Below are 10431 nucleotides of genomic sequence, written 5' to 3' on the forward strand. Positions count from 1 at the left end.
ACTCAGATCCAAAATACATGTATGTACATGTAGTAAACACAGTTGCTCTTGTAAAGACAATCAACAGATTAATGAGACTAAAGAAATCAGATGTATTCAAGGTAGCTTCCATCAAGGTGATCTCAGATTTGCGGAACTGGCTGGAAGACAATGTGTTTGTATGAGCCTGTGTGGAATCCTCTATAGCCGAATTAAGCCGTTAAATATGTGGAGTTGCAAAGACGTGGATTTTGTGTTGAATACTGGGAATGAATTGTACAGTTGTTTGTCTCGGAGCTCTACAATGATGAATGGATATTTGTTAATCAGTGAGTTGCCTGATAAGATAGATGCATTTGGTAAATGTTTTCACATGAAGATTGCTGAATCTGTTTCTGACACTTTTGCAGAAGAAGGACATCTGACTGAGTTCAATATGATTCCGTTGAGTAGGGCAGTAGAGCAGACAATTCAGAAATACTGTGCCTGTTTCATTTGTTTCAAAGGCAACACATTTGCAGTAATTGCTAAAGATGGAATGAATTACATTTTTGATTCACATTCTAGAAATCAGCATGGACATCAGCACAGTGAAGGCAGAAGCTTGCTCAAATGTGTGTCATCATGGCAAGGTGTGTGCAGGTATTGTACTGAACTTGGAAAGTCTATAAATGTCAGTGACAATGAACAGTTTGAAATTACAGGTGTTACTGTCTGGGTAGATGATGTCAGTATCTGTAATGATGGTGAAACTGTCAGTGGAAGCAGTGAACCATCTTGTAGTAATGTACAAAGAAAAGAACAGAGTGAACGTAATGTAGAAATTATACAATCTTATCAACCAGTCAATTTGAAATTTGTTCCATTAGATTATGACCATAAGATTGCATTGTGTCAAAAATATGGTCTGACAACACTTTGTCTAGATGCTCATGGAATTCCCGGTGAGATGTGAGCAGTTGAGTAAACCTGATTATATAAAGACAATCCAAGGTGATGGTAACTGTTTCTACAGAGCTATTAGTTATGCTATATCAGGGACTGAAGATAATCATATGTTACTGAGACTGGTAATTGTTCATCATTTGTTGGAGAATGCAGCTTTGTTCAAGGGATATTTACGTGAAGGTTATACAACAGTGGAAGACTATGTAATGAGGGAGCGATTGTGTTATCATGGTACATGGGTTACTGAGGTCGAAATCATTGTAACAGCACACATGTTGGATGTCGGTATTTATACGTATGATGATGTTAATAAGTGGTTTTTATTTTCAAATAGATATATATGTCCAGCCAGTAGTACTGATACCGGTAGTTGTATAAAGTCAGGAATTTATTTGTATCACAAGAATCAAATACATTACGATTAAGTGACAAGTGTACGTGGGTTCAGAAGAAAGGTTCTAGACAATAATGAGAAGCATGATAGAAATTCATCCAAAACACCAGTGTTGAAAACTTCAAAGAGACGTAAACGTGCAAACTTAAGGATCAGGCAAAAATCTGATAGAGACCATCAAAGAAAAAGATATCAAAGAAAGAAAGATGAACAAAATGAAGAGCATGTACAAAAACACAAAGTAAAGAGTGACTGCAGGGAGAAAAAAGGAGTGTGCAAAGAAAGAAAAATATTATAATTGTGTGGAATACAGACAAGGTGCTATTGAGTATGGCAAAAAAAGATACAGAGAGAATGCAGCAAAGATTACTGGAGTCATGAGGCAAAAATACCATGAGAATAAAGTGTATAAACAACAAAAGATTAATACTGCAAAAAAAATACCACATTGATATATCATATACCGGTAGAAATGGTCTTATAAAATCTATGAAAAAGAAGTACCACAGTGATGTATCATTAGAAATGGCCTTATTAAATCTATGAAAGAGAAGTACCACAGTGATGTATCATATAGAAATGATCTCATTAAATCTATGAAAAAGAAGTACCATAGTGATTTATCCTACAGAAATATTCTTATTATATCTATTAAAAAGAAGTACTCTTTGATCAATTATATAGGATGAAAGTGATAAATTTTCAGAAAGCTAAATATCACAGGGATCAGCGTTATCGTGAGAATATGAAGCAAAGGAATAATCAACGAGCAAATAGAAAGAGATCAAGTCAACGTATTATGAGCAATGTAATAAGAAATTGGAGGCAAGATGTATCATCAGGACCTGAATACATATGTGCAGTTTGTCATAAACTCCTTTTTCGAAAGCAGGTGGTAAAGTGTAATCAAGACAAATATAAATGTGTTGATAGCATATCTGGTAAGTTTTTGCATACATGTGAAGCCGACAGAAACTGTGGTGATACGTGTCGTGTGTCAAAATCAAGTAGATCAAGTTTGTGGATTTGCTTTACATTTCATAGAAAATTGCTTCAGAATAAGATACCAGCAGAATCTTGTGCAAACAATTTGGCATTGGAAGAGATTCCTGAGGATTTGAGCTGTTTGAATACATTGGAGGAACATCTGATTGCAATTAATGTAGCATTTATGAAAATGATGGCTTTACCCAGAGGAGGTCAGAATGCTGTGCATGGGCCAGTTGTTTGTGTACGATCAAATATTTCAGAAACAGTAACATCATTACCTAGATGTGAAAATAACAATCAGTTAATCAAAGTTAAGTTGAAGAGGAAATTGTCATTCAAAGGATATGCAGTATCAATATGTCAGCAGAGAACATGTTGAGCGTGCACTACGTTATCTAAAGGAGCATAATGAATCGTATAGTGCAATTGAGATTAACTGTGAATGGGACAATCCTTTGAAAGATGAACATGAAAACCAAGAAGAGGATGAATCTGATAATTCAAGTGAAAGTGATGAAGACACTGATGTGGACACAGATAAAGAACGTCTGACAGGCATTGTTTACGATACATGTTTGCAGCCAGTTAACATTGCTCAAGGTGCTTTGGATCAAGATTTTGACGATATCATGTGTGTTGCTCCTTGTGAACGAAATACCCCAGTCAGAGTGTTAATGGAGAAAGCTAATGAGGCCAAATGTTTCCCAGCATTATTTCTAACAGGCACCCCTATTTTCAGTGATGATCGTGATGTGAAATTGAGTCTGTCTAGATATTTTCATAATAGGTTAATGAATGCAGATAATAGATTTGCAAGAAATATTCAGTACATTTTCTATGCTCAGTATCTGTCAGAAATCCAACAAGTAATGTCAAAAGTTTCAATTGCAATGTAAATGATGTAAATCTTACAGAATAGAAACTCAAAATTTGGCCATTTAAATTGTTGTATATCCCAAGGGCAAACACCTATGAGCCTGATTCAAACGCCATTGATTTTGTTGTGTAATTTGCTTTCAGTGATACAAAACTTGAGATTTCTTTCTTTAAAAAAATAAAATTCGCCGGACTCCCTACAAGAGGAAACCCATTGCCAGCTGTAAATTTGTAAGCCAGGCACTCCAAAGCTCAGTGAATTCAACTAAAAAGATGTTAAAACTCCAACATAATCTTAGCCTTGTTTTAGTGATTTATATTTTATTACGTGTTTTGATAGCCGGCCTCGGCCTCGGCCTTGGCCTCGGAGGTTGTGGCCTCGGCCTTGGCCTCGGCCTCGGAGGTTGTGGCCTCGACAACAACACTGTTGATTGTTGATGTTGAGGGTTGAGGGTTGAGGGTTGAGGGTTGAAAAATAGCGCGTGGAGTAATTATACAAAGGATAGTTAAAAAGAGTCAGGTGAGGATCTGCACGCGTATGCTGCTGTACTGTAAACTTATATAGTACAATTGTTACAAAAACCCATATAATAGCTCATATCTCTAAAAGTAAAGGTCGCACACCATTGGCGCAATACAAGATATTGCTCGCTATACCCCCTTGACCCCAATGTGCATGTTTTTAGAAAAAAAACGCCCAATTTAAAAAAGCGCCCAGTTGGACGCTTTTGCCAGCACAATTTTTGAGTATCATAATGACGGGAAGTTCCCTTTTACGCAATCGCAGCGCACTGTTTTTCGGGATTTTCCCTTTGTACGCAATTATCCCCATGTGCTGTACACACAATGTACGTGGCATTAAATGAGCGTTTCAATGGGTAGGCGTGTTCAACTTCAAACTTCAAGGGGGCTGCAGGGCATCTTCTAGTAAATTTATTGTAACGAAACCTTAGGAAGTTTTAGACCTATTATTGAAGTGCCATTTAAAGCACAGAACTGGATTATATCTCTGACGGTTGATTTTTTAGCAATTTTCAAAGGAAAAAAGGTCTTTTCATTGTAACTTCCGGTCTGATGACGTAATCATTTTTTTTTCGCGCACAGGTTTTGTCTGCATTAAGGTCATTATGTATATTAATTTTGAAGCGATTACCGCAAATTTGGAATTTTGGCATTTTTTTAACCTGCCGAGGGGCGCTCGAACACTTGATGGCGTCACCGATCATTTTTTTGGAAAGATCAACCCACCCACAGGCTAACATCGTTGAAAGCAAGTTCATATCTTTTTCCACTTTTGAATTATTAGGCACTTCCGGTTTCGACCGGAAGGAAGGGTCATGTGATTTAAGCATACAAGATTAATTGAAGAGCATGTATTATCATGTCGATTCCCGACATTCATATTACTTTTCATGTTGACAAACAGTTCCGGAGAAGAAATGTGTCTTAAAGAATAATAATTAAAAAAAAAAAAAAAAAAATTAATAGTAAATTCTAACAAAAACAACAGGTGTTGGGCTCATGCCCAACACCTAATAATATTAAATTCTTACAATAACAACAGGTGTTGGGCTGAGGCCCAACACCTAACTAGAAATCTATGTCTGTTTGCAACAGAACATAGGGCTTTTCCGCAGTATGATTTGTTTTTATCAGTTATATGTCCCTGACTATGCATGAACATAAACTCAGTCAAAGTTAGCCGAAAATCGGCTAAAACGGTCACTGTGTACAGGATTTGACCTAGGCAACACGTGTTCTGCAGGCTGACTGACATACGATATGTAAAACGTACGTGCATGTACATGTACATTGTGGACGTCCTGTGCATGTTTTAAAGCAGAGGTGTTGTCAACCTGAAGTTTTAAATGTGCGCAGGGCATGTCCCAGTTCGCTTATTGTCTCGAAGCTTTGAAATGTGTTAGACCTACCCTTAAAGAGACAATTAAAGTAAAAACTAATATAAAAACTGCCATGGTTGATTTTTTAGGAATTTTCAAAGGAAAACGGGTCTTTTCATTATAACTTCCGGTCTGATGACGTAATACGCCTAAAACTTCGCACACGTCTTAAGTGGGTCAAGGTTATCATATACACCAATATTTAGGCGATTCAGACAAACTTCGCCACAGACATCTATTCAAAATACATTTTTGAAAATTTTCAACCTGTCGCTAGAGGGCGCTCGAAGAATGCACGACGTCATCGGTAGATGATTTGAAGAATACTATCAGCCAAGAGACTAACACCGTTAAAAGCAAGTTCATATCTATTATCGCTTTTAAAATATAAGCCACTTCCGGTTTTGGCCTTTTTCGACCGGAAGCAAGGGTCACGTGATTTCACGCACACTGAATGAAATAAAGAGCTTCATCTACTCTACCACTTGCCGGCAACAGAATGCTACGGACGCGTACGGTTGATTTCTTGTGCATTTTTAAATATTAAAAGTGTCACAATTTAATTTCCCATAAATAAACACCGGATGACGTCATCATGACGTCATCATTACACAATGTTGTTTGAATTAGGGTCTTTGATTGGACAAAGATTTGTGTAAATGAATTACTGGCAAAGAGTCAAAAATGCCCTTTGAAAATTTACAATTTTTTTTAAATTTCTGTGTACAAAGTCTATGGGAAAAATTAAATATTCAAAAATCTATAATAAATTAGTCGATGACGTCATCATGACGTCGCTCGTCCGCATACATCTATGCTGTATGGACTATGCCTATGCAAACTTTGAACGATATGCAACAAAGTTTAATGGCAAAAGTGGCGTGTAGAATAAACGTGTACAAAGTCTATGGGCTTTGGGGGAAAAAGAAGAGTAAGAAGAAAGAAAAAAATCAGAACAAAAAGAAAGGCTTTTCCGCAACTATGCGGAAAAGCCAAAACAAATCAGAACAAAAAGAAAGGCTTTTTCGCAAATTTGCCAACTAGAGCTGTATGTCTGTTTGCAAACAGAACACAGGGCTTTTTCGCATTTTACAAATATTTATGTTTCGTTGGTCCTTTTGCAATCAGTTTTCAGAGTGCATCATGCAGTTAAAGGTTGTTCAAAATGCTATTACATAGACTATGTTTTGGCTTGCTAGAAATCGAAAGCACCTGCAACTTATCGTTTTGGTCGTTTATATCAACGAATGTCACAAGATTTTGTTCATGAATCTGTTTAAATATAGAAAAGGGGACACTAAGGAAAAGAAAATACCTCCCACACTTCATCCTGGTCAGGTCCGCAGTAGACGTATCCCTCATCCTGAGATGTCTCAGCCACACCCTTGGTGGAGTCGCTCATGTAGCATTGGCCCGTCTCTGGCGAGTAGCTGATAGACTTGCACTCGGCGCGAGTAAAGCAGCTCCGCAGACACTTGGCTTTGGATGACGTCTTACGGGACACTCGCAAGCCGGCGTCCCCGCCACCAATACGGATCCCCTTTTCACACTGGACCTTAAAACTGCGGTGACCCCAATACGATTCTATGCCGTGGATCCACGGTAGTACTGCGATGACGATGCATGCTGCTGCTGCTGCGTAAGGAAGAGTGGCCGCATTTGAGGCCATGGTTTCCTTATCGTCAACTTATCGTCCTTCAATTAAAGATAAGAACTGAAATCCCAGAGTCCCTTAATCAAAGTATCAATTGATGGCCGTCTTTTGAGGACCCCTTTGTATTTTTTAAGCTGATAACACGGAAAAAATATCCGCGTATAAGGTACCGCAGAAAACAATTCTGGATGAAACTACATCTCACAATCAGTTTAACACTGCTGGCTGAGGTGAGTACCGTGCTGTTCACACAATGAGCCGTGGGTGATCCCGGTGGCTGTTTTATTACTGTCTACGTGTCACGCGTGGAAGCATATCTACTGCAAGTGGTTGGGTCCACCAATGGAGCGAGCTCAGGCGCGAACTATATAGACCATTATCAACTGCGCAATAGTCGTAGCCTTGTTGCCATTTTGTGATTGGACAATTAACGACGTTGAAGTACATGTACGCAAGTACGACGTACGGTACCATGTACACGTACGGGCGCCGCATGTACATGTTCATCGTACAAGACCAGATTCTGCAGGTTTTTGACACATTTCGTTCACATAGTGATACATCAGAAAGGGGGAAAGAAAAACTTTATCATTTCACAAAACCCTACTGTGTATATATCTCGATTTTCAAATGAACATTGCAAGCTATCTACAATGATTCGTTGGACATTAATTTTGTGCATAAACTTTTGGAATGGAAGAATTACTTCTCTCTTTAAAAAAAAATTACTATATTATTCATGTATACTCATGCTTTCTTTAAAAAATTGTTTTACGACTGTAAATTTATTAATTTTATGTACATATTATGCGTATTAAATTGATCCCTGCTTTTCTTTTCAAACATTGTTTTAATTTTAAAATAGTTAAAAGTTTTTAAAAATCCTCCTTAATATAAGTAAAAAGGACTGATGATGCTACCGCAAGAACTAATTACTTAACACTTCAATTCCGTATTCACTTTCATGCATCTAAACGATCTCAAGATGTAATTATTATAGATCATTTGATGTTCACTTTTTTATGAAACAGACCGTCACTAAAATGATTCTGAAAGTATTGTATACTGAGTGCGGATCCCGGGTGCGTAGGCAGCGCTACTTGCGACCGCGCGGTAACCGACCGCGCTTGCAGCTACTTGCACTGGAGATATGAAGACACCATCAAACGAATGTCGTTCATCGTCCAATCACAAAATGGCAACAAGGCTACGACTATTGCGCAGTCATTATCATGTTGCGGCCATCTTGATTTTTTTCCCATTAAAATCAACGTAACCTAAGCGAGGCTAGAAGGAAAAATAGTCTGGTTCCTTTTTATTTATTTTTTTACAAAAAAACCATTATCATTCAGTAGGGCCTACTGTTATTGGATACGGGAAACATGATTGAAATGGTGGCAGCATGATAAAGGTATATCTTTGACTAACTTCCCTCGAAGGAAGGATGGTTGGACTACTCTAGTTGACCATTTGGAACCAGACCATTGGGCACGGTTGCATCGCTGGTTACCAATAATCGTACCAATCATGATGCATGGACGGGGAGCCTGGACGAAGAAGCTTTCGTGATGACGTTTAGACCATTTGCGCAGGCGTAAGTTACGTCACATAAACAACCACTAGTCGACTAGTAGTCCTTGCCCAAACCTCGTCCCCAGGGTGTCGAGCAGTACCGGCGCCCACCACTACCTGCTCTCTCACCCTGGTATTGGATCATTTGCATGTGCAAGATTTTTGAACACGTATGCAAATGAGGAACAGTCTGGTGCCTGGATATGCGTTACACATTAGCGTTTGCTTTTGTATGCGGTGTCGATAAAAATCCATTACTAACCAATTGCGGTATCCAGGAAGAAAGTTTCCTATCCAGGGTTTACTATTGGAAACGCGGTTGGAAATAAAGTAAGCACTGGGGACGAGGTTTTCCTTGCCCGTGCTTGCTCATAGGTGTGCACACCGGTAAATAGGCCTAAATCCGTCCGCCGAGCTCATGAATAAAAGTTATACCCTCAAAATATTGGGGGGGGGGGGTCATTTTCTGGTCTCGAGCGGTCAATCAATGTACAGCCTATGTCCAACCCATGCAGGTAAACTGAAGCTTATGAGAAGTTATGTCAGTGCAATTTTGCATCTAATTGACCTGTACACATACAAAAACACAAAAATGACAGAAATGCAGTCGCAAAAAACATGTACAAACTTTATGAAACTTTCGGTAGCATATTTTTAAAATCACCAAAACATTTGGTGATGACATCATGATGATGCCAATACTAGGTGCATGTTTGTTTTTATTCTCTTACGTGAAAAGTAGCACGTCCATCTTGTCACAAGTTCCGATCATGTCAAGTTGAGAGTGGAAAAGGGGAAAACATTCAAAGAGTATTTAAAACAGTCAATGTATGGCGTCATCATTAGGACCTTGGTAATACGCATATCTGCAAAATATCCTACGCGACCACCAAGTTTCATGACAAATCAAGCCTTGTCTTTAAAATAGCACACGGCACATTGATGAGAACACGATGTCAGATATTTCTCACCATTCTTTGCCAGATTAACATCTTTATTAACCACCCAAGCTATTAACAACAAGAATTTCGAATTGAGCACATTTAGGTTATATAATGATTTTTTTAACCTTGACATTGAAGTAAATGTTAAAAATCTCATTATCTAAAAAATCACATTATGACGTCATCGTTATAATAATAATAAAAGAGAAATTTATAAAACGCTGACAATCGCAGAAACGAATTCAATTCAAGGCGCTAAAACATATAAACACCAAATTTACATTTAACAACTTTACATAATAACAACCTATAACTTTACATGTACAAGCATACAAAGTGTCGTCGTAGTTCTACAGAGAGAAGTGTTTTAAAAAAAAATGAACCTGTTTTAGGCTATCTTCAATAAATTCTGAAAAATATTTTGCACATCAAACTCAAAAGAGTAACAAAACAAGTTTAACAAGATTTTTTATCTCTCTTTGCTTGATAAGGACTCTAATTCCCATCATCAAGTCGAAGTAGCCTTTTGAATAGTGAAAATCACTCACAGCGCTACCATGTGCTAGTTTCATTGTCACCAACTCAAATCACTGATGAAACTATTAACGAGACGTTAACTTGAGTTACAAACGTACAAAAATGACCCGTGAACGATATTTTGAGGTAAGAGATGCAGCTGCGATCGAGAGTCGTTAAGCCCCCAACTGCAACGCAGATACATATGGATACATGGATACATTTCTTCTTGAGATATCGCCTGATTGACAAAGTTAATCTCAAGGCTTTACTTCCATCAAATATGGGTGCATTGGAGTAGCTCATCCAGATCGTCCCGTGCCGTTAGACCAGCTCTGACGTCATTCAGAGGATGTCGTGGCTAACCCGTCTGCCTCAGTGCCTTTATCTGAATCGATCCGGGTCAGCTACTCGAACGCACCGATGTATACACAAAGGTCTTTTTTTTTTTGTAAATGAGGGCGCTATAGCGAAGCCATTCTGGGAGTAATGATGTGTGTTTTCCTCATAGAGTTATACTATTTAAACATACAACTGTATGAGGGTTTTGCTACAATTCCACCATAATGCAAATCGACATCGAGCTACTTGTTTTAACCCCTTCTTTATGTTCACATCTGATATTCATTTTTATAATACCCGAAGCACTAGAAGAAG

The sequence above is a fragment of the Patiria miniata genome, unplaced genomic scaffold (genome assembly GCF_015706575.1).
Source record: "Patiria miniata isolate m_02_andy unplaced genomic scaffold, ASM1570657v1 HiC_scaffold_12, whole genome shotgun sequence".
Taxonomy (NCBI): domain Eukaryota; kingdom Metazoa; phylum Echinodermata; class Asteroidea; order Valvatida; family Asterinidae; genus Patiria; species Patiria miniata.